The sequence below is a fragment of the Bos indicus genome, chromosome 6 (assembly GCF_029378745.1).
Source record: "Bos indicus isolate NIAB-ARS_2022 breed Sahiwal x Tharparkar chromosome 6, NIAB-ARS_B.indTharparkar_mat_pri_1.0, whole genome shotgun sequence".
Classification (NCBI taxonomy): Eukaryota; Metazoa; Chordata; class Mammalia; order Artiodactyla; family Bovidae; genus Bos; species Bos indicus.
This window is the reverse complement of record NC_091765.1, coordinates 18,131,842-18,156,836: the sequence shown is the minus strand read 5'-3', so window position 1 is coordinate 18,156,836 and position 24,995 is coordinate 18,131,842. Positions and strand designations below refer to the sequence as shown.

At 41.7% G+C, this 24,995-nt stretch overlaps 1 protein-coding gene across 12 annotated transcripts in view; it reads left to right on the top strand.

Annotated features, from left to right (window-relative positions):
* Positions 1-24,995, top strand: part of SGMS2 (sphingomyelin synthase 2) — a 98,709-nt gene that overhangs the window by 22,535 nt on the left and 51,179 nt on the right. For 3 of the 12 annotated variants that reach the window (XM_070791094.1, XM_070791092.1, XM_070791090.1), the window contains one exon: positions 19,717-19,806. The exons of 8 other annotated variants lie outside the window; for them this stretch is intronic. The gene's annotated coding sequence lies outside the window, so the exon portion shown is untranslated. Of the gene's footprint in view, positions 1-13,099; positions 19,807-24,995 lie in introns of those variants that run through there. One more of the 12 variants, XM_070791091.1, reaches the window with a different exon arrangement.

Genomic DNA, 24,995 nt, shown 5'->3' with positions numbered 1-24,995 from the left:
CAGGTTATGTGTTACCACAGTCGAGTTTATCTTAGTGAAAATATGACATGAGGAAATCAGGAGGATGAACAGGTCTTTTGGTTTGCTGATAACAATGACAAATATATATCTTTCTATAGTATCGAGATATTTGGCAAGTTCTAAACTATAAGTTTAATTGGAAAATAAAAGAAAAAACATATATAGCTTATGTGTGCATATATATGTGTGTGTGTGTATATATATATATATATATATATATATGTATAACCCATGTATATATCCATCTATATCTGTTACTAAAGGTAATATATGATGTTAGACCCTAAGTTTCATTTCTTTTTGCCCCCTTTGCCGAACACTTGAGCCCTTTCCCTATTCTGCCATCATCATTAAAGAAAATGAGGCTGGATTCTTAATTTAAATGATGTGCTTGAACCTAGATTCCAAAATACTATTTGAAAAAATAATCATAAGGTTGGGTACATACTCCCTTTTTCATGTAAATGATTAATTAGCTCTTTTTGAATTCTAAGAATCCTTTAATCCTTTACAACATGAAACTTGAAAAGAAGAAAATATTGACAGAAGGCATTTATTTATGTGTTTCGGCTGTAGTGGGCTTTCGCTGTAGCACTCAGGCTTTCTCTGGTTGCGGCCGGTGGGGACTCCTCTTCGTCCTGGTGCACACGCTTCTCATTGAGGTGGCTTCTCTTGTTGCAGAGCACGGGCCCTAAAGCGCATGGCCTTCAGTAGTTGTGGCTCCATGGCATGTGGCACCGGCTTAGTTGCTCCGTGGCATGTGGGATCTTCCCAGACCGGGGATTGAACCCATCCCCCCTGCATTGGTAGGTGGATTCTTAACCACTGGACCACCAAGGAAGGTCCTGACAGAGTGATTGTTTAAAAATCACTTGTCTTCAAATACATTTTTATTCATTTATATGAGATTTGATTATATCCTAATGAGAATTTAGATAGTTTCTTTTAGTGTAACTGATTTAACAAATATAGTGGTCTGATGAGCCAGCTTTATTATTATTATTTTTTTTATCAACCACAAGTGTTACTGCTGCTGCTGCTAAGTCACTTCAGTCACGTCCGACTCTGTGCTACCCCATAGACGGCAGCCCACCAGGCTCCCCCATCCCTGGCATTCTCCAGGCAAGAACACTGGAGTGGGTTGCCATTTCCTTCTCCAATGCATGAAAGTGAAAAGTGAAAGTGAAGTTGCTCAGTCGTGTCCAACTCTTAGCTAGCCCATGGACTGCAGCCTACCAGGCTCTTTCATCAATGGGACTTTCCACGCAAGAGTACTGGAGTGGGGTGCCATTGTAGTTGCTAAATATTGTGTCGGGAAAGGGAAGTAGTGGAAGTGTGTGGTGTCAGCTGGGAGCTGCCACAGTCAGGGCTGTCCAGGAACCACAGTGAGCAAAACGTGTGACTCCAGCAGGAAACTGGAGCTGGAGCTCTGAGGTCCAGAGTCCTGAGGTTTGCCTCCATCCTAAGGATGGCTTCGCAGGAAAAGGTGCAAAGATCCCACACCCTTTGAGGCAGCACTGAGAGGAGAATTACCATGCAGGGTGTGCACAGGGGCTCAGGGTGACCGACTGAGTCTACCTGCCCATGGCTCCATGTGTAGTTTTCAGCTGTAGCTCACAGAAGCCTTAAGAAGGCTGTTTGAAGCTCAAATGTTTCACTTTAAAATCACAGTATAAAAACTTAACTGGAATTTTGCAAATGGCTGAAGAGATATCTCTTGGGACCTGGCTGTTATTTCTGTGGTCAATTTCTGTCTTATTGGCAGATGTGCTTGTGTTAGCTGTGTCTTCTTAGCTAATAGCAAAACTCTTGACCTCAGGGTTCCTTGAGGCAAGCACTTTGGGAACACTTCACTCAGTCAGTTCAGTTCAGTCACTCAGTCATGTCTGACTCTTTGCGACCCCATGAATCACAGCATGCCAGGCCTCCTGTCCATCACCAACTCCCGGAGTTCACTCAGACTCACGTCCATCGAGTCAGTAATGCTATCCATCCATCTCATCCTCTGTCGTCCCCTTCTCCTCCTGCCCCCAGTCCCTCCCAGCATCTGAGTCTTTTCCCATGAGTCAACTCTTCGAATGAGGTGGCCAAAGTACTGGAGTTTCAGTTTTAGCATCAGTCCTTCCAAAGAACACCCGGGGCTGATCTCCTTCAGAATGGACTGGTTGGATCTCCTTGCAGTCCAAGGGACTCTCAAGAGTCTTCTCCAACACCACGTTCAAAAGCATCAATTCTTCGGCACTCAGCTTTCTTCACAGTCCAACTTTCACATTCATACATGACCACAGGAAAAACCATAGCCTTGACTAGACGGACCTTTGTTGGCAAAGTAATGTCTCTGCTTTTTAATATGTTGTCTAGGTTGGTATAACTTTCCTTCCAAGGAGTAAGCGTCTTTTAATTTCATGGCTGCAATCACCATCTGCAGTGATTTTGGAGCCCCCCAAAATAAAGTCATCCACTGTTTCCACTGTTTCCCCATCTATTTCCCATGAAGTGATGGGACCAGATGCCATGATTTTCATTTTCTGAATGTTGAGCTTTAAGCCAACTTTTTCACTCTCCTCTTTCACTTTCATCAAGAGGCTTTTTAGTTCCTCTTCACTTTCTGCCATAAGGGTGGTGTCATCTGCATATCTGAGGTTATTGATAGTTCTCCCAGGAATCTTGATTCTAGCTTGTGCTTCTTCCAGCCCAGCGTTTCTCATGATGTACTCTGCATATAAGTTAAATAAGCAGGGTGACAATATACAGCCTTGACGTACTCCTTTTCCTATTTGGAACCAGTCTGTTGTTCCATGTCCAGTTCTAACTATTGCTTCCTGACCTGCATATAGATTTCTCAAGAGGCCGGTCAGGTGGTCTGGTATTCCCATCTCTTTCAGAATTTTCCACAGTTTATTGTGATCCACACAGTCAAAGGCTTTGGCATAGTCAGTAAAGCAGAAATAGATGTTTCTCTGGAACTCTCTTGCTTTTTCGATGATCCAGCGGATGTTGGCAATTTGATCCTGGTTCCTCTGCCTTTTCTAAAACCAGCTTGAACATCTGGAAGTTCACAGTTGACATATTGCTGAAGCCTAGCTTGGAGAATTTTGGGCATTACTTTACTAGCATGTGAGATGAGTGCAATTGTGTGGTAGTTTGAGCATTCTTTGGCATTGCCTTTCTTTGGGATTGGAATGAAAACTGACATTTTCCAGTCCTGTGGCCACTCAAATTTGCTGGCATATTGAGTGCAGCACTTTCACAGCAACGTCTTTCAGGATTTGAAATAGCTCAACTGGAATCCCATCACCTCCACTAGCTTTGTTCGTAGTGATGGCAAAGTAATGTCTCTGCTTTTTAATATGCTGTCTAGGTTGGTATAATTTTCCTTCCAAGGAATAAGTGGGCCTTAGAAAGCCCACTTGACTTCACTTTCCAGGATGTCTGGCTCTAGGTCAGTGATCACACCATCATCATTATCTTGGTCATGAACATCTTTTTTGTACAGTTCTTCTGTGTATTCTTGCCACCTCTTCTTAATATCTTCTGCTTCTGTTAGGTCCATACCTTTTCTGTCCTTTTTCGAGCCCATCTTAGGGAGCTCTATTAAAGTGCATCTTTGGCTGTGAGAATATTCTTAAGGGATGTCCCAAAAATGTCATTTTGGAAGGAAAACAAGTCTTGGTTGTAATTTCAACAGGGTACATGTGTGCGTATGACACATTAGAGATTTGTGCTAAGCCCCCTCCTTATTTGTGCTTGTGCGCCACCCTGAATGGAACCTTTCATTTCAGCAGGATAATGCGTGCCCTGCCCTTTGGTACACAAAACGTCATCTTCATGTCTGTTGGAATGAATATGTACCTAGAGTATGAAAACCTGCGGGGGCAGAGTGACAAAACGGAATGCTGCCCTAACCACAAATGTTGTTTCATCAACATTAAGCAGTGTTCAGAAAGTTCTCTATATTTAAAAGACTTAAGTGCTTTTCAGTTATAAGGCAGTTTTAGATCAGTGGTTGTGCTTGAGCAAACTGTCATTGTCCTTGAAGGACATAACTGGAGGCTATTTCGACATTAATTTTTGAGTGTTGCTTTACAGGTTAAATCACAGTATTTGGAGGGGTTCTTTTGTTTTTATTTTTGAAAAAAAACTTTTGCTCTCCTAAAATATCTTTAAAATGAGTGAGTTTATAGATAATTACTAGAAGTACTTTTTTGTAAATTAGTAGGCTTTATTTTTTGGAGTGGTTTTTAGTTCAGTTCAGTCGCTCAGTCGTGTTCGACTCTTTGCGACCCCATGGACAGAAAAATTGATCGGAAAGTAACAGAATTCTCATAGGCTCTGCCCCCACGTCCCCCAGTTTCCCCAATCATTAACATCTTGCACTAATGGGGTATATTTGTTACAGATGATGAGCCAGTGTTGACGCATTATTGTTAAAGTCCATAGTTTTCATTGGGGCTCACTCTTGTACATTCTATAGGTTTTGACAAACGTATGACATAGCCATCATTTACAGTATCATATAGAATCGTTTCTTCAACCCCAAACTCCCTGTACGTCATCTACTCATTCCTCTCTCCACCAAGCCCTGACAACCACTAATCTTTCTCCTAGCTCCATGGTTTTGCCTTTTCCAGAATGTCATATAGTTGAAATCATATACAGTATGTACCCATTTCAGATTGGCTCTTTTACTTAGCAATTTGCCCTTAAAGCTCTTCCATGTTTTTTTTTTTTTCTTTTGTAGCTTGAAATAGGTCATTACTTTTTATCACTGAATAATACACCATTATTATTAATAAATAATAATCTGATATACCACAGTTTCTCCACTCACCCATTGAAGGACATCTTGTTTGCTTCCAGTTTTTGGCAGTTCTGAATAACCTTGCTATAAACTTTTATGTACATGTTTCAGTATGGACATAAGATTTTAGCTTCTCTGGGTATATGCTAAGGAGCACAATTGCTAGATCATCTGATAAAAGTATATTTAGTTTGGTTGAAGCCGCTAGACTGTCTTCCAAAGTGGTTGTACCATTTTGCATTCTGACCGTTAGTTAGCGAGTCTTCTTGTTGCTCTGCATACTCACCGTCATTTGGTTTTGTCAGTGCTCCAGATTTGGGGCATTCTGATAGTTGTAATAGTATCTCGTTGTTTTAATGTGTATTTCCCTGTGATATATGATGTGAAGCATCTTTTCATATACTTATTTTCCATCTCTGTATCTTCTCTCATGAGGTCTGTTCAAGTCTTTGACCCACTTATTAATTGGGGTTTTTGTTTTCTTATTGTTGAATTTTAAGAGCTTTTGGTATATTTTGGAGAATAGTCCTTTATCAGATATTCTTTTGCAGATTTTTGTCCCAGTCCGTAGGCTTGTCTTCTCATTCTCTTGACATTGCCTTTCACAGAGTCCAAGGTTTTAATTTTAGTGAAGTCCAGCTTATCAATTATTTCTTTCAAGGATGGTGCTTTTGCTCTTGTAGTGAAAAAATAATCTCCATACCCAAGGTCAATTGGTTTTCTCCTATGTTATCTTTTAGGAGTTAGTTTAGTTTTTAACATTTAGGCCTGTGATCCATTTTGAGTTAACTTTTGTGAAGGGTATAAGATCTGTGTCTAGGTTAATTTTTTGCATGTGAATGACCACTTGATCTAGTACCATTTATTGAAAAGACTGTCTGCTGCAAGATATTGTCATTGTTCCTTTGTCAGAGATCAGTTGACTTTATTTATGTGGCCTCTGCTTCTATCTTCTGAAAGACACTGGTATAAATTCTTTCTTAAATACTTGGTAGAATTCACCAGTGAAACCATCTGGGCCTGGTGCTTTCTATTTTATAAGGTTATTAATTATTTTGTTTTTTTTTTTTTTTGATTGTGCCATGTGGCTTGCGGCGTAATCTCAGTTCTCCAACCAGGGATCTAACCCAGGGACCTGGCAACGAGAACACTGAGTCCTAACCACTGGATCACCAGGAAATCCTCAAAGTTATTAATTACTGATTCAATTTATTTAATACATATAGGCTTATGCAGATGGTTTCTTTCTTTGAGTTTTTGCAGATTGTTTGAATATTTGTGAGACGTGCAATGATGTCCTTCTTTTTATTCCTTTTTAAATTAACCAATTTATCTATTTATTTTTGGTTGCTCTGGGTCTTTGTTGCTGCACATGGGCATTCTCTAGTTGTGGCGAGTGGAGGCTGCTCTTCACTGTGGGGGCTTCTCTTGTTGCAGAGCAGAGGCTGTACGTGCATGGGCTTCAGTAGTCACAAGTGGGCTCTATAGTTGTGGTGCATGGGCTTACTGGCTCCACAACACATGGGATCTTCCCAAACCATGGATGAATCCATGTCCCCTGCATTGATAGGTGGATTCTTATCCACTGATACCATCAGGGAAGTCTGTTTTTTTAATTTCTGATATTAGTAGTTTGTGTTCTCTCTCTGTTTTTCTTGATTAACTGCCTGGAGACCTGTTGATTTTATTTTATCATTATTCAAATAATGAGCTTTGGTTTCATTAAATTCTCTTGATTTCCTGTTTTTAATTTCATTGATTTATGCTCTAATTTTGTGTTATTTCTCTTTTTCTATTTACTTTGGGTTTAATTTGTTTGTTTTCTAGTATCATAAGGTATAAACTTAGATTATTGATATTAGATCTTCTTTTCTGAATTGTGCATTCAGTGCTATGAATTTCCCTCTGTTTTTGATGCATCCATAAATTTTTATAAGTTGTATTTTCATTTTTATTCAAAACATTTAAAAAATTTCCCTTGGGATTTCTTTGTTGGCTCCTTGTGTTAATTAGAAATGTGTTATTTAATCTCCAACTATTTGGGGATTTTCCAGCTATCTTTCATTATTGATTCCTAGTTTAATTCCATTTTGATATAAAAGGAGACAGTAAAAGAATAGAATAGACTTTCTGTTCTTTTAAATTTATTAAGGTGTGTTTTATGGTACAAGATATGGTCTCTCCTGGTGCATGTTCATGTGAGCTTGAGAAGAATGTGTATTCTGCTGTTACTAGATGAAGCTGTCTGCTGCTGCCGCCACTAAGTCGCTTCAGTTGTGTCCAACTCTGTGCGACCCCATAGACGGCAGCCCACCAGGCTTCTCTGTCCATGGGATTCTCCAGGCAAGAACACTGGAGTGGGTTGCCATTTCCTTCTCCAATGCATGAAAGTGGAAAGTGAAGGTGAAGTTGCTTAGTCGTGTCTGACTCTTAGCGACCCCATGGACTGCAGCCTACCAGGCTCCTCCATCCGTGGGATTTTCCAGGCAACAGTACTGGAGTGGGGTGCCATTGCCTTCTCCCGAAGCTGTCTAGAGATGTCAATTAGATCCAATGGACTGGTTGTGTTGTTGAGTTCAACTGTAAGTTTGCTGGTTTTCTGCATGTTGAATCTGTTAAAGTGACTGTTAAAGTCACTTAGGAATATACTGATATTCTGATATACTTAGAATATTCTGATATACTTAGGAATATCAGAATCCAGATTCAAATCAGGTCTTCTGCTTGTAATAAAGTATTCTTTGCGCATGCTTGGTCCCTCAGGAAGCCTCTCTACTTTCTTGTTTTCATCGTATTTCCCACTGCTCTCAATTAGCGAGTGACTCACCACCTAATACACTATTACAGTTTGAAGTACCATGAAACAGTGAAAAATGAATGTGTGTATTCTTACTGGAGAGAATACACATACTTGCATTTCCTAGACGTATTTTAGTAAGTTTGTTTAGAAATGTGATGTAGCATTGGGGTATAACAATGTGATGTAACATTTCTATCTGTAAACCTTTCTGTAAGAGTGAATAGGAGTTTTTCACTTTTCTTTATGGCAAGCTTTAGACACTGTAGGGATGTTGGGGGGGGGGGGGCTCAAAGTTTCTTTCTCGATGCACTAAACCCCATCCTTCTCTTGAAGGTGCTATATTCTGAAATCAAGGTGATGTCCGAAGTATTCAAAGCCCATCGATTGTATCTCAATAGCAAGAGAGAGTCTAGGATGGTCATTAATAATGACATTCATAAAGCTTACTCAGACTTTTCCTTCATGTACTCTGAAGTGTAGCCTCTGACCATGCATGATTTAGAAGCTCACTGTAAAAGCTTATGGCTGATTTATGTATTTGGTCAGCATCACCATGCATTTTTGTGCCAGCCCATTAGAGCTTGGGTGCTACCAGCAGGCTGGTATCTGATTCACGTGTTTATTCTCACTTCTGGCCCCTACCCTTAAAATGTGCTCTTCATTCTTGGGTTCTGGATGCCTTGGTTCATTTCATTTTTTTTTTGCTCAAGAGTCAGTTGCAAAAATTTCTACTAGCATGCCCCTTGTTTCACTTTTTTCTTCTTTCCCCTTTCCAGTTATTCCTGGTATTTTATTTGTTTGTTTTTTTTTTTATTTGGACACCAGATAAATTTTTTTGGTCCCAAGAGTTTACTTTCTTTCTATTTCTTTATTTATTTGGCTCTACAGGGTCTTAGCTGCAGCAAGTAGGAGCTTTGATCTTTGTTGAGGCATGCAGGATCTTTAGTTATAGCATGAAAACTTTAAGTTGCGGCTTGTGGGATTTAGTTCCCTGTTGAAGTTGTTGTTCTTCAGTCACTAAGTGGTGTCTGACTCTTTGTGACCCCATGGACTGCAGCATGCCAGGCTCCTCTGTCCTCCACTATCTCCCAGAGTTCACTCAAATTCACGTCCATTGAGTTGGTGATGCTATCTAACCATCTTATACTCTGTCGCCCCCTTCTCCTCCTGCCTTCAGTCTTTCCCAGCATCCAGGTCTTTCCCAATAAGTTGGCTCTTTGCATCAGGTGGCCAAAGTATTAGAGCTTCAGATTCTGCACCAGTCCTTCCCATGAATATTCAGGGTTGATTTCCTTTAGGATTGACTGGTTTGATCTCCTTGAAGTCCAAGGACTTTCAAGAGTATTCTCCAGCACCACAATTTGAAAGCATCAATTCTTTGGTGCTCAGCCTTCTTTCACTTTGGGCTTCCCTGATGGCTCAGATGGTAAAGAATATGCCTGCAATATGGGAGACCAGGTTCGATCCCTGGGTCGGGAAGATCCCCTGGAGAAGGGAATGGCAATCCACTCCAGTATTCTTGCCTGGAGAATCCCATGAACAGAGGAGCCTGGCAGACTAAAGTCCATAGGGTTGCAAAGAGTTGAACATGGCTGAGCTTTCATGAAAGCTAATACTTTCACTTTCAGCCTTCTTTATGGTCCAACTCTCACATCCATACATGACTGCTGGAAAAACTGTGGCTTTGACTATACAGACCATTGTTCAAACCTGGGTTCTCTGTATTGGGAGCCAGTCTTAGCCACTGGACCACCAGGGAAGTCCCTGAGAGTTTACTTTCTTGACTCATATTTTGTCCTCTGAACATTATCCGAGACTTAAAAGAAGACCTTGATACACATCACTTTGTGAAACAGCAGATTATGTAAATATGCTAATGTGTAATTTGCTTTGACATTGTTTAGAAGGAAACCTAAGAGTAAGGATGTCTGAGATGGGTCATGAGACACAGGTGGACAAGGTAACTCTCTTCTTCCCGACCCAGGGATCAAACCCACGTCTCTTGGATTTCCTGCATTGGCAGGTGGATTTTTTACCACTAGTGCCACCTGGGAGTTAGTTAGTTCAGTCGCTCAGTTGTGTCTGACTCTTTGCAACCCCATGAACCACAGCACACCAGGCCTCCCTGTCCATCACCAACTCCCGGAGTTTATCCAAACTCATCTCCATTGAGTCGGTGATACCATCCAACCATCTCATTCTCTGTCATCCCCTTCTGCTCCTGCCTCCAATCTTTCCCAGCATCAGGGTCTTTTCCAGTGAGTCAGCTCTTCGCATCAGGTAGCCAAAGTATTGGAGTTTTAGCTTCAACATCAGTCCTTCCAATGAACACCCAGGGCTGATCTCCTTTAGGATGGACTGATTGGATCTCCTTGCAGTCCAAGGGACTCTCAAGAGTCTTCTCCAACACCACAGTTCAAAAACGTCAGTTCTTTGGTGCTCAGCTTTCTTTATAGTCCAACTCTTATATCCATACATGACCACTGGAAAAACCATCTTGACTAGACAGACCTTTGTTGACAAAGTAATATCTTTGCTTTTTAATATGATGTCTAGGTTGGTCATAACTTTCCTTCCAAGGAGTAAGCGTCTTTTAATTTCATGGCTGCAGTCACCATCTGCAGTGATATTGGAGCCCAAAAAATAAAGTCTGACACTGTTTCCACTGTTTCCCCATCTATTTCCCATGAAGTGATGGGACCGGATGCCATGATCTTCGTTTTCTGAATGTTGAGCTTTAAGTCAACTTTTTCACTCTCTTCTTTCACTTTCATTAAGAGGCTCTTTAGTTCTTCTTCACTTTCTGCCATAAGGGTGGTGTCATCTGCATATCTGAGGTTATCGATATTTCTCCCAGCAATCTTGATTCCTGCTCGTGCTTCTTCCAGCCCAGTGTTTCTCATGATGTACTCTGCATATAAGTTAAATAAGTAGGGTGACAGTATACAGCCTTGACGTACTCCTTTTCCTATTTGGAACCAGTCTGTTGTTCCATGTCCAGTTCTAACTGTTGCTTCCTGACCTGCATACAGATTTCTCAACAGGCAGGTCAGGTGGTCAGGTATTCCCAACTCTTTCAGAATTTTCCACAGTTTATTGTGATCCACCACAATAAATTTCCCACCTGGGAAGCTTCTTATAAGAGTTAAAGTAAGTACAAATTATTCATTTTCTAAACAGAAGAAGCAAACTGCTGATAACTAGTGAGGAGGCTGCAGTAAACAAACTCTTGGAAATCTGAATAGAGAGGACAACAAGTTTACAAGAGAGAAAAACAAGAACTAAAGGACACAGATTACAGGAAGGAGAGATTTAGGATTCTAAAGAAACCTTTCCAAATGAGGGCTGATGAATGCGCACAAGTTTACTGATCCCTTAATTACTCAGGTGTAGCTAGCCTGCTCATTCTGTTAACCTACTCAGGTACCTATACTACAGAATCCTTGCGGTTTTGATTATAGTATTTCCTTCTGTTAACCTACTCAGGTACCTATACTACAGAATCCTTGCGGTTTTGATTATAGTATTTCCTTCTGTTAACCTACTCAGGTACCTATACTACAGAATCCTTGAGGTTTTGATTATAGTATTTCCAGATCCTCAGGAGTCACTCTGCCTCCCCCACAAACATCCTTTCTCCCTGACCAGAGGTGACCTCTCTCTGTCTGGCAGCCTCTTTCTAATAATATCTCCCCCCACCCCAATTTGTTTCTGTCTTAATTCATATTTATCCACTTCATTTTTCTGGTTTGTCAGGTTTCATTTTTACTTCTAATTTCATTTTTATTTTCAAAGACAGGATTATACTTGAGCAACAGTAATCATCACAATAAATATGTACATTTCATTTTAATTTTATGAACTATATAATTATGCTATATTTAACTAGAGAGGCTACCTGGTGGTACATCACCACAAATGGCATCTTGATAAAAAGAAAACATTTTAAGTTTCCAGGACAGAATATTTTTATGTGCCTACACCACACATAGTAACCAAAATGAAAAAGAGGTTTGTTATTTTTATCCTTAGTACATGGTATTTAAAAAGACTATGTGCTTGTCATAACAAACTCTTTAAAAAGACTGTTAATATGATAGCTAATATTTGGAAATTTATGTTGGGAGTTTAGGACTCACCTTTTCTCTTTAACTTTTAAGTTATAAAATTAATAACAGCTCATGTTTATTTTAGAAAATTTCGAACCTGGATAATCAAAGGGAAAACATAAGCCATCTATAAATCTATCACCTGTTAAAATTTTGCATGATCTTTCCAGTGTTTATGCTCGCGACTTTTAAAAAGCAAGATAAATAGGGTCATCCACGTGTCACTGTTTTGCACGGATGGATGTATCGTAGTAGAGAAGTATTTCAGTGTTCTGTTGCATTCCTCCATCACGGTTTATCTAAGCAGCCCCCTAGTATTGGCCACTTAGTTTTTTCTAGTGTTTCCCTCTTATTGGTGATGTCAGAGGCTATGGGATGTCACATTCATAGGTAGTTTGTAAAATACAAGAAATGTATTTTACAGTAGTCCTGGAGGGTGGCTTGATATTTTTGTGGGTTTTTTTTTTAATCTAATTTAATATGTGAAACATGGTATCTCACTTTTTTGATTCGAGTTCCTTTGCTCACCAATGAGTGTAAAACGCCGTCTCACTTTCAGCGTTAAAGTATGAACGGTTGTTTTCTTTGGTTGTAAAAGCTCCAGAAGCATTCCTTAAAATCAGGTAATTATTGAAGTTTCACTGTTATGATATTGTGTGATACTATTTATTTTGACTTTTACTGTAAGGAGTTGAGAAATTGGGATGTAACAGTAACTTTGTGTCTGAAGGAAAGAACTAGATTGTTGATTGTTTCTTCATGGAAAACCTAACAGAGAAACTGTAGAGTTGGGGGAGACACAGGGCTTTTTAATCTGTTAGTTCAACCTTTCTCTCTGGGCTTTTTTTCTTTAAAGGACTTCTATTTCTGGGATGCTTGAATGCTGCCTACTGTATTAGGCAGAAAGAAGTACAGAGTGACCTTTCAAGATATTTCAAATTTAAGAGTCTATAATTAGAAAACACTGTTTGCATTCTCATCATAAAATTTTACTCGTACAGCACCCATCTGAATTAGTGGGCCATCCTGCCCCCGTCTCTCTCCCTCTCTTACTCATACCTGCTTGTATACACCAAGAACTTCGCTTCTGACACTCTTCAAGGCATCAGACTTGTGGGTTGTGTGATAATAAAATGCTTTCCTCCCTTCCTCCCCACTGTGTAAGATTACTTCAATGACTTCCCTGTCTTAACTTGCAAGGGGCTCACATGAGACTTGTTAGGAACACAGCTGTTGCTGCTGCTGCTAAGCCGCTTCAGTCGTGTCCAACTCTGTGCGACCCCATAGACGGCAGCCCACCAGGCTCCCCTGTCCCTGGGATTCTCCAGGCAAGAACACTGGAGTGGGTTGCCATTTCCTTCTCCAATGCATGAAAGTAAAAAGTGAAAGTGAAGTCGCTCAGTCGTGTCTGACTCTTCTCGACCCCATGGACTGCAGCCCACCAGGCTCCTCCATCCATGGGATTTTCCAGGCGAGAGTACTAGAGTGGGGTGCCGTCGCCTTCTCTGGTAGGAACACAGCTGACTGTCTTATAAACTGGGGGTTAGTCAGTGAACAAATAACATCACCTGTGTGCCAGAAAAACAGCAGACAACCTGACACGTGAGGTCTTTTCCCTCATGGGGTGTACAGCCTGACAGAAAAGAGCCAGCAACTCTTTACCGGTGACTGAGTGAAAAAGTCGAAGTGTTAGTCGCTCAGTTGTGTCCGAGTCTTCAGGAATCCATGAACTGTATCCCTCCAGGCTCCTCTGTCCATGGGGATTCTCCAGGTAAGAATACTGGAGTGGGTGGCCGTGTCCTTCTCCAGAGGATTTTCCCAAACCTGGGAGATTGAACCCAGGTCTCCTGCATTGCAGGCGGACTCTTTGCTGAGCCACAAGGGAAGCCCTCAGCTTTGGCAATACCCACCTAAGAATTAAAATGAAAATACATTGCTATAGTTGATTAACAACTTTAGGATGAACACTATTTTAATGTGAAGAAACATTCTTAGATTATCAGTCTTAAGAACAACAACACACTTTGCCTGTTGGAAAAAAGCTGACAAATCACTGGAATATCAGTGTGCTCACAGGACTTGAGGAGTAACTGTGGAAAATATCATGTCTTCCATGTACAGCATGGGGATATCTGAAGGAACAAAGGTCCTTTTCTTGCTAAGGTTTGCTCTCTTATAACTAGTCTTTGGGGCTTCCCAGGTGGCACTAGTGGTAAAGAATCCATCTGCCAATGCAGGAGGCCCAGGTTCAATCCCTGGGTCAGGAAGATACCCTGGAGAAGGAAAGGGCAACCGACTCCAGTATTCTTGCCTAGAGAATCCCACGGACAGAGGAACCTGGTGGGCTATAGTTCATATGGTCACAAAGAGTTGGACATGACTGGAGTGTCTTAGCACTCATGCAACTAGTCTTTAAAATAAAATTTCATCTATTTTCCAGCTTACAATAAAGTGCTCCTTAAGCACAAGAGCTTCTGTGCTTGTATTTGGAAATACTCCACGTTTAACTGTTGGGTAGAGCCTGAGATGACTATGACAGAGAGGAGTACTCTTTTGAGTTGTTTAATCCCCTGACATGATCATAGCTGTTCTTAGGCCAGACGATGACTCTCCAGTCCATTAGGCCTAAAAACAAATGCTTCCATGGAAAGTCACTTTCTATGCATCAGGTTACTTAGTGTTTTTATGTGGCTGCATCTTGGTTGTCTCCTGATATAGAGAATTTATTCCACAAATCTGGAACTGCCTTCTCTTCAGCTCTAGTCAGATGCATGGCTGGCGGATGTTGAAATAAAGGATGGATTTCTGGTGCAGTTGTGTTCCTGAAATGATCCAGACCATTGGAGCCGCTTATTTGTATTGTGTTGCCTTGGTTTCCTGCCAAAAAAAAAAAAAAAAAAAAACAGCAAAACAAAACTCTGGAGAGTTATGCTTCAGAATTTATTGAGGGGCATCCCTGGTGGCTCAGACGGTAGAGTCCTCGTGCAATGCAGAAGACCCAGGTTCAATCCTGGGTTGGGAAGATACCCTGGAGAAGGATGTGGCAACCCACTCCAGTATTCCTGCCTGGAGAATTCCAGTGAACAGAGGAGCCAGGTGGGCTACAGTCCATGGGATCGAAAAGAGTCGGACACGACTGAGCAACTAGCACACACATGATAAAAATCTGTCATGTGATGTCATATGGTGGTCTCCCTGGTCGGTGCTGTTGCTCACCACCCTGCCGGTGCCAGCCAGCAAAGTTGATCAGGTCCCGAGAACGTGCACGGCCGGGCTGAGAAAGGAAACTACAGCAAAGGAATTCTACAACAAAGATGGGGTCGAAAGGTTCAGACACGTCTCCACAAAGGGAAGCGGTCTGACCATGACTTTATTCAGCATCTTATATTTATCCAGAAAAGCGTGAGAAAGACAAGACAGTTAACATTTTGTTGGTTGACCTATACATCTTACAAAAAGTCACAAGAAATCTTGAGAGCATGGGAATGGCACCCTGTTATTATTTCTTACACCAGATAACATTTCCCTGTACGTGAGAAGTTTGTCCAGAATTCCAGGTGTCTGCAGTAAATAAGCGCCTAATCTCTGGGGTGGCGGGACAGAGAGCTATGTTTGCAAGCAAACCCTCAAGGACTGAGGCAGCTCCCAGAGCTGTGTCCTTCGGACAAAGGACCCCATTCTCACGGGCAGCTCCCCGCACCACCCCTGTGTACAGACCTGCAGTGAGCATGTTAGGGCCAAGTGTCAAGAAAAGCTTTTCTTGCCCTGGGAAACCGATCCCCTACTCCCCGCCTCCCCTCCCAGTACATGCAGATATGGAGACACCACAGTCTGCCTCTGAGCCTGGAAAATTTCGTTTCTTCTCTCTTTTACTCCGGCTGCCAAGGAACTGAGAACTGAATATGTAGCCCAGTTTTTGTCATGTTTTAAGACTTACCTAGTACCCTCTGTTACCCCTTTTCTTTTCGTTTCTATTTTAGTCAGCTAACAAATATGGGTCATGCATGCTCTGCACCAAGTGCTGTTTCTAAGCTGTTTATAAATATTAACGCCCTCACCCCTCTTAAGGACCCCATGAAGTTAGTGCTGTTATCCCTATTTATAGGCGAGGAAACTGAGGCACCGGAAGGTTATGCATCATGTCAGGAGCTCCAGAGGTGCTGAGTGTGGCGCTCCCCTACTGGGAGCCGGTGAGAGTATTCAGTCACGGGAAACACATCCCCGCCCCTCCCACTGCTTCCTGTGATCAGGAACCCTGTCTCTACTTGGCTTTGGGTTCTGCATTGCTCCTCTTGTAGGAGTATCTTACTTTGTAGGTTGTATCCTTTAATTTATTCCTTTATGAAGTGATGCATGGTACATACACTTCAGATTAAGATATATGAGCTCTTCCATAACACTCTTTTAAATGGGTCTTCTCAACTACTCTGGGATGTGTACAGAGTGTTTGGAATGGTCAGCATGAATTTACAGTCTAGCACCCTCTCCTTTTACCTCTCCTTTTCAAAAAGAGCACACATTTTAAGTTTGACTAGATGGAAAAATCTATAAGCTGATGATTTTATCAGCATCATTAATATGTGTGCTGTGCTAACTCCCTTCAGGCATGTCCGACTCTTTGTGACTCTTTGGACTGTAACCTGCCAGGCTCCTTTGTCCATGGGATTCCCAGGCAAGAATACTGGAGTGGTTTGCCATGCCCTCCTCCAAGGGATCTTCCTGACCCAGGGATCAAACCCTCATCTCCTGCATCCCTGAATTGGCAGGCAGGTTCTTTGCTACCAGCACCGCCAGGGAAGACCATCATGTTATAAACAGTTATAATTGTCCACATTGTTACAGGCCAGGAGCCACTCTCTCTTCTTTTATTTCATTTACCTTTGCTACCTAAGGAATAAAATGTTGGCCCTGTTTTATGAGCTACTTTAAGTTTCAGCTTCTCCCATCTTGACACTCTGGGCTTGTTTTTATATATAGCTGTGTGTAGGTACCTGAAAAATATTGGACCTTCCAATGTGTCTTCTTGAAAAATCTCTTCATTAGCCCAGTTCTTGCTTAATCAGGTATTTATCTAAGCTAACTTAACTCTTGACCTTATAAACAGGTAATTACATTGATCCTTTTGATAGAGTAGCTTAAGTTGGCAGATGCAGAGATTAGCCCACGAGATTACTGGCGGTTCTTAGCGCTGCAGTCAGTGTCCCTGAAGACAGAGACAGGCATAGTTTGGGGATACTCTGAGGTTGCATTTGTAGGCACCTTTGACGTTAAGGGGCTTCCCTAGTGGCTCAGATGGTAAACAGTCTGCCTGCAATGCCGGAGACCTGTGTTCACTCCCTGGGTTGGGAAGATCCCCTGGAGAAGGGAAACTCACTCCAGTATTCTTGCCTGGGAAATCCCATGGACAGAGGAGGCTGGTGGGCTACAGTCCATAGGGTTGCAAAGAGACAGACACAACTGATCAACTATCACTTAACACTTAACTTTGGTATTAAGAGGCACATGACCCTTTTGATCCATGTGCTATCTAATTGCATATGAATATAATTAATTTCTTCTAATAGTACCTCAGTGTTCCAGAAATGGCTTCAATAGGGGGAACCTCTGACGGGTTTAAAATGAGAGTAAATTTGTAGAAAGGTCAGTGTGGAAAATTGGGACGGGAAGGGATTAATGCAGTCCAGGGGAAACACGATGGTGACTACAAGTTTGGCTATTAGCGGAGCTGTTGGACAGACAGGGTCAGGTTAGTGGAGTTGGTGGGGAGAGTAGAGAGAGGTAGTAGCTAGACTGAAGTCCCAAATGAGAAAAACATCCTCTAATGGTGGGGTGATCTTTTCAAAGGATTAAACATGTCCCACTGAGAGTATTGTATGGTATCTGAAATGAGCACAGAGTTGCTTACCTCCTATTATGGGCCTTACTGGAATGTAGCATTTTTGACCAGTTGAAGTTTATTTCATCTGTACCCAGCATTTCAGATATACCTTTGTTCTTTAATTTTTATAACAACTTTATTGGGATGCAATTCATAACCATGAAATTCACCCTTTTAAAGAGTACAATTCATTTAGTGTATTCACAGAGCTGTGCAACCATCACCTCTACCTAATTTTAGAACATTTACATCATCCCCCCAAGAAAGCCCCTACCCACTGATATTCACTACCCAGTCTCCTCTGCCTCCAGCCACTGGCAACACTCGTCTGTGTTCTGTCTCTGTGGATTTTCCTCTTCTGCACATTTCACAGAAGTGGAATCATGAAGTATGTGATTTTTTGTAACTGGCTTCTTTTACTTAGTGTGTATAATGTTGTTAAGGCTCATCTGTGTTTTAGCATGTATCACCACTTCATTATTCTTTATTGCCAAATAATACTTTATTATATGGGTACAGAGCATTGTATTCATCCATTCATCAGCTGGCCATTTGGGTTGTTTCTGCTTTTTGGAAGTTACGAATAATGCAGAAAGAACATTTGTCTACAGGGTTTTGTGTGAACTAGGGTTTTCATTTTTCTTGGATCTATAACTAGGAGTGACACATTCATTCTTGAGTCTTTTCCAACAGTTGAGTATTTTGGGTGAAAGTGGGATCTCAGTTGAAAATCAGTTTCTGGTTGTGGATGCATATATGTCCCGTAATTGTTAAACATAGATTTTAATGATATTGGTTGGGCATTTAAAAGATATATATACTTCAAATACCAAATCTGGTGTGTGTGTGTGTGTGTGTGTGTGTGTGTGTATCTTGGGCTGTACTCTTAGGATATAAGGTGGTTCTATGAATTGGAAACCTCTGGAAAATGATGTACATTTTACTTCTATCTACAAGTCAAATTTTAGTTAAAGTAAGTAGAGCACAGAGGAGTTTTAGGGCAGCACAACTGCTCTGATAGTTTAATGGTAGATACATGTCATTATACACGTATCCAAGCACACAGAATGTACACCAGCAAGAGCAAACCTTAACTGTGAACTGTGGACTCTGGGTGAATCTAAAACTACTCTAAAAAATAAAGTCTGTAAAAAATCCTTTAAAATATCATAGCAGTTGTACATATTGCAAGGGAATCCTTCACCGTTTTGTTGGAGTGTGATGCATTTTGCACTCCACAGCAGCCTGGGTACTGGCGGTTCCTCACCTGCTCTGGAAAGCCCTCAGTGCCCTGGCCTCTGGCCTCTGTACCTCTCTGCTCCTGGGTTTCAATGCTCCATTGCCTTTCTGTTCTTGATACCTGCCTGGCTGATTCCTGCCTCAGGGCTTTTGAACCAGCTGCTTCTGTGACCTGAAATACTTGACTTCCAGGCCCCACCCCCTTCCCATTATTATTAAGTCTTAACGCAAATATTGAGTTGGCCAAAAAGTTCATTCGGGTTTTTCCTTACATTGCCAGCCCAGTACTATCTGCTCATTTCCTAACCACTAATCCCTAAATCGGCTTCCCTGGTGGCTCAGAGGATAAAGCGTCTGCCTTCAATGCAGGAGACCCTGGTTTGATCCCTGGGTTGGAAAGATCCCCTGGAGAAGAAAATGACAACCCACTCCAGTATTCTTGCCTGGAGAATCCCATGGACAGAGGAGCCTGACGGGCTACAGTCCATGGGGTTGCAAAGAGTCGGACAGGACTGAGCAACTTCACCCACAATCCCTAAGTCAGCCACGCCAGCCTCACTCTGACTCTAACTTCTCTCAGTGGCGGTTCTCACAGTCTTCTTGTTTATCTGCCGTTGAGCATCATGAGGGATGGGACTCTGCCTACCTCCCCCGCTCCACCTCTGAACAGTTCTGTCAGGTATTGCTAATGTTGGTGGAAAGCACAAGTTGCTTTTCTCCTCCTGAAATGCTAGTACCTGTTAGACCCAGTGTCTTCCAGGGGGTGGGATGGCAGTATCATAGATTCATCATTTCACTCTCACTCCAAGAAAACCAGCAAAACATAACAAAGCATGATTCTGACTTAAGCTCTCACTTTCTCTTTTAGAGCTACCATCCTCTGCCCTTCCCGCTCTTCACAGAAAGGATCTCTGACAAGTCTTAACAGTGTTGACCGCTGCGAGGATCACGGACCATGGTGGGATTTATTGTTGTTGTTGTTCAGTCGCTAAGTTGTGTCTGACTCCTTTGCGACCCCATGGACTGTAGCCCACTAGGCTCCTCTGTCCATGGGGCTCTCCAGGCAAAAATACTAGAGTGGATTGCCATTTCCTTTTCCAGGGGATCCTCGTGATCCAGGGTTCAAACCCATGTCTCCTTCATTGGCCTGCAGGTTCTTTCCCACTGACCCACCAGGGAAGCCTGCAAACAGTAGGTTGGGTGCTTCCTGGTGCTCGATCATACATGTGATTTGCTCAGGGTTGGATGCCTACCAGTTGTCCTGCAACTTCTCTGCTATCTTCTCTTTCCTAGTTAAGACATTTCAAAACATGCCTTAAGAAAAAAATGCCTTAACTTTGAGAGTTTCTGTCTTATCGTCAGGAGAGTCTTAGATTTCAAGCTGTTTCATGTGTTTGGATGTTTCCTCATGTGTTAGATTGTTGTCTTAAATGACAGCAAGAGAAATAGAGGTGATACCAAAACTTCCTAACCTCTTTGCACGATTGCCCACAGACAGGGCCCTCAGTCATTGCCTCAAAGGTGCTTTGAGAAAAATTAGTGGTACTAAAAGCCTTCAAAGAAACATCAGTCAGCGGAGCAACTGTTTAACAACATTACTGAAATGATTACTAGCAAAGTTACTTTGTTTCTGTAGTATTTAAACTAAAGTCAAAGAGATGTGGTAATTATACACATTCTTCCCTGGTGGCTCAGATGGTTAAGAATGCGCCCGCAGTGCGGGTGACGTTGGTTCGATCCCTGGGTTGGGAAGATCCCCTGGAGGCAGGCATGGCAACCCACTCCAGTATTCTTGGGCTTCCCTGGTGGCTCAGAGGTTAAAGCGTCTGTCTCCAATGCCGGAGACCCAGGTTCGATCCCTGGGTCGGGAAGATCCCTGGAGAAGGAAATGGTAACCCACTCCAGTATTCTTGCCTGGAAAATCCCATGGATGGAGAAGCCTAGTAGGCCACAGTCCATGGGGTTGCAAAGACTCAGACATGACTGAGCGACTTCACTTCACTTTTTGCTCACTGAGAAGGAAGGAAGCTTTCACGCTCATGGTTGACATTGTGCAACTCAATCCACTGTCTGGAGTATTAGTAATTTGAATTTAATTCCTAGGATAGTTTTATTCTTGAAAATAAAAATAGCAGTTGCATATTTAATACAGAAGGGTTTCTCTTTCTTCTCTACAGCAATGGGCACCTTATGACTGGGGCTCAGTTTATTCTGACATAGCCATTCTTTTTCATCATTACTCGTTATCATCATGTTTGCCTAAAAAGTCTTCAGCCAAAGATGGACCTCAGGGCCATATAATCCCAGGTTAATTAAAAATACATTTTTATGAGCATTTAAGTTGTTGTTCAGCACAGCACTCGATAGGCTTACTTGTTTGTCTTCTGTAAAATTCAAAACACTTCTAAGAATGTTGCTAGGATTAGAATGCCTATAATGGGCCAATGCTAGGAATGACAACTATTTCTGAATATTTGACCGCAGTATTTTCTCTCCCTTCGTCTTACAGTGTCTGTCCCATTGAAGCTGGGTAAAGAAAAGAATTCATTTGTTCACTAAATACTTACTGAACGGTTTCTGTGTGCCAGGCGCTCATTTCAGTGTCGTGAACGCAGTGAACAAAGTAAAACCCCTGTTTTCATGGAGCTTTTAAAAGCCCCGAACATTCTCAGCAAACAAGTGGGATAAAGGAGGCGCGGGGAACGGACTCGCTCTCAGATGTGCCGGGGGAAAGCTCCTTCAAAATGGCAGACAGACACAGGATGCAAAGGATAGAGCTGGAACCTGGTTTGGAAAACAGGATAAAGCCATCGTATAATGCTTTAGTTTTAACCACTGCAAAATAGAGAAGCTTATTAAAACAATAAACTGAAAAACCAGGTGCCAGGGTGATTTGACCTAGGCTTAGGAAAGAAGGATTACTTTTCAAATAAACGATTTTAAGTCACTTTTTTTTTCAGGTTTACAGATTCTGCCCCAATTCTGCCTTCACTGCCCCCTCCCAGCCTTGGTCTAATGCAGCTTTCCAGAGTATCTCTATGCATAGTATGAGTTCATATTTGCCCCATTCGTGAAGTAGAAGATAGCAAACTATACTTCTGAGCAATGTATTTTTTCCTCCTTACATATGTAGGAGGGTTTAGCAAATCAGTACAAAAAAGAACATCCTCCTCGTTTTTTTTTTTTTTCCCCCCTCGTCACAGAGTAGTCCATTGTATGGATGTACCACAATTTAAATAGTGACCTATTGATGGAGGTTTGGGTTGTAGCCAGTCCTTGCTCTTAAACAATGCCGCAATAAATAACTTTGTGTGTAGGTTATTCTGCATGTACACAATTATATGTGTATAAATTTGTCAAGTAGAATTGCAGATCATAAAGGATGTGTGTAATTTTGATAGCTGTCTTGTCAAATTGCCTCCCAGAGAAGGTTTATCTTATTCTCAACCCCCTGCTAGAAGTTTGTGAGGCTAGCTGTTATTTGGGTCTGGATTTTTTTTTTTTTTTTTGCCAGTCTGATAAGTTAAATGGTTTCTCAGAGTTTCAGTTTAGGAATACTATTCATTCAGAAATTTCAGTGGCATGTTTTTTAAAAGAAAGTGCTCAGAAATGTAAACAAGGCTAGAATTTAGCTCTTTTTATTGTACAAAAAAAGACGCTAAAGGCCATCTTACATCTTCTATTATGTAAGGTGAGTTTGTCCATGTTGAAAATGCTACATTTTAAATACTGAAAATAATACAAGGTGAAAGTGCTTCTAGGCTCATGATATACCTAGGTGATCTGCTACGAGTCAGACCTTTCGTATATAGTTTGGTGCTCTATGATAGGTAATTGAACTAGGACAGTGTACAAAGATGAGTTAACACAGCAGGCCGAGACTGCCCTTCTAGGAAACAGTGCTTGCAAGATTAGCCCTTGACTGGTGGCACGTGGTCACTTAGATTGGAGGAGGGTTCCCACCATTTCCTGGTAAGGATGGCTCACTGCGCCTGACCTGTTTGTGCAAACAGTATTGGTTTCTGTTGAGTACCTGCTTGCATTCCGGGAGTATAGAATTTAGGTACGTGCCCAGCAGAAGTTTCCTGTGTAGCCAGTCCCAGTAAAAACCCCAGACACTGAGTTACTAATGAGCTTCTCTGGTAGACAGTATTTCACAGGTGTTGTCACCACTCCTTGGGGGAAATTAAACACCACCTGTGTGATTCTACTGGGAAAAGGCCCTTGGAAGCTTGCTCCCGGTCTCCTCTATACTTTACTCCACATACCTTTATCCTTAGCTGATTTTGCTTTGTATCCCTTTGCTGTAACAAATAGCCACGAGTACAACTGTATACTGGGTCCTGTGAGTCCTCCTAGTGAATCATCACACTGGGAGTCTTGGGGACCCTGCCCCAAACAGCTTGGAAAGACTAACATTCTCTGTCCGTATTGGTATTAGTGGTGAGTGACACAGATATTTTTAGCATGCAATTAATTGACTTTGATATTGTCTCTTGACTTATAGTCTGTGTTCTATTGTAAAGTGCGTAATGCTTTAGATTTCTGTGATTTAGTGTTTATATCTAACAAATGGAGGCAACAAGAAGGGTGCTGGGGAATGGAGAGTTTTGTGTTTAGTGATGAGTGCACAACTGGTTATTTGGTCTTCCCAGTGCCTATACTTCAGCTTAAAAACTTACTGCTTTAACTTTCTATACTTTGGTTATTAGGTAAATGGATTTACTCAAATTTCTTTGGCTTCATAGCCACAGAATTTTAGCCAGACAGTCTCATTCCTAAATATACTCTGATTCTGAAGCTTAACTGCAAACCAGTAGCCCTGGAAGCATCACTTAGGACAGCTTATGTCCCAAATAGGACATAAGGCCCAAAGATGGAAATAAAGCTTATTTTTGCTTTATTATATTAGCATGCTGTTTTTGTATTATATTAACATCCTGTTTAACATTTTTCAAATGGAAAACTGATAAAAAGTGTTAAACATAAAGATTTATGTCTTTAAGCTGCTTTAAAAAAGAAAAGAAATTAGATGGCGTCTGAAGGCTGAAAAGGACAAAACAAAAGGCAGCACAGTATCTGGTATGTGTGGGTGTGTGTGGCTTTTCAGAACCACTTTCCCCCTCTGAATATTTCATGCATAACAATGACTAGGAAGAAAGGTGGCTCCAGAAAGTATTAGGGAGCCAGTTATAACTAGTGGAGAAATGTCATGAAATGCAAACCCAGAGTGTTTTATTCTAGAGTTTCGGTTTCTACAGTGATCTAGGCACGGGTGCTAATTTACGTTTAAAGACAAAGCTCAGCGAGGTGACCTTAGGCGGCCAGTGACATTTATTTATATTCTTGGTGGTGTTTGAGGATGGACCTCTTCAATTCTAAAGCTACTTGTGTTGTGGTATCAATTCAAAAGACAGGTATATGTAAAGGTGTAATCGTTTTTCTGACCTGGAATGTGGCCCACCAAAGGAGTCAACCCTCTGGTTGCCTGAAAAAAATTCCTTCTTGACTCCGAGGTCAGAATTAGTGACACAGGGCTGTTTAGGAACGTGTTATATCAACTATGAATTCATGAGAGAATTTTTATGGGGATGGCAGGTAAGTTCCATGACAGCCTATAATCCAGTTCACTTGTATGTGTTCGAATCCTGTAATTGCTTTCTCTGTTAAAGCTTTTCTTCAGAACTCAGTAGAAGAAATAAAGCAGACTGTATTTTAGCTGCGAGGGATCTGTTAAATCTGTGTACAGACTTGAAAAGAATTGAAAGTGCCTCTCCTCCCTCCCTGTGACATGAGAAAGAGCAGTGTCAAGGTTAAACATGAAATCAACAGTCAGTCTAGTGCTGGGAGGAGTTTGCCCTGAATAAATATATGTCCTGCGTCTGACTGTACCTGTGCCTGAGTCGCCTTCCTCCTGAGTTGTCTGTTACCAGGCAACAGGAGTGATTCAGACCCTCTAAACACTTCACCCCAGTGAAATGTCCATCGGCCAGATTTCCAGGAAGTGTCCCTCTTGTAAGTCACTGGGGAGCTGGACAGATATTCATGCAGGCACTGAAGGTACCAGATGACCCGGAGCTGGGAGCTGTGTTAGATGGTGGGACCAGCTAATATCTGGAAGGACGTACCTCCTAGGGCAAACACAGA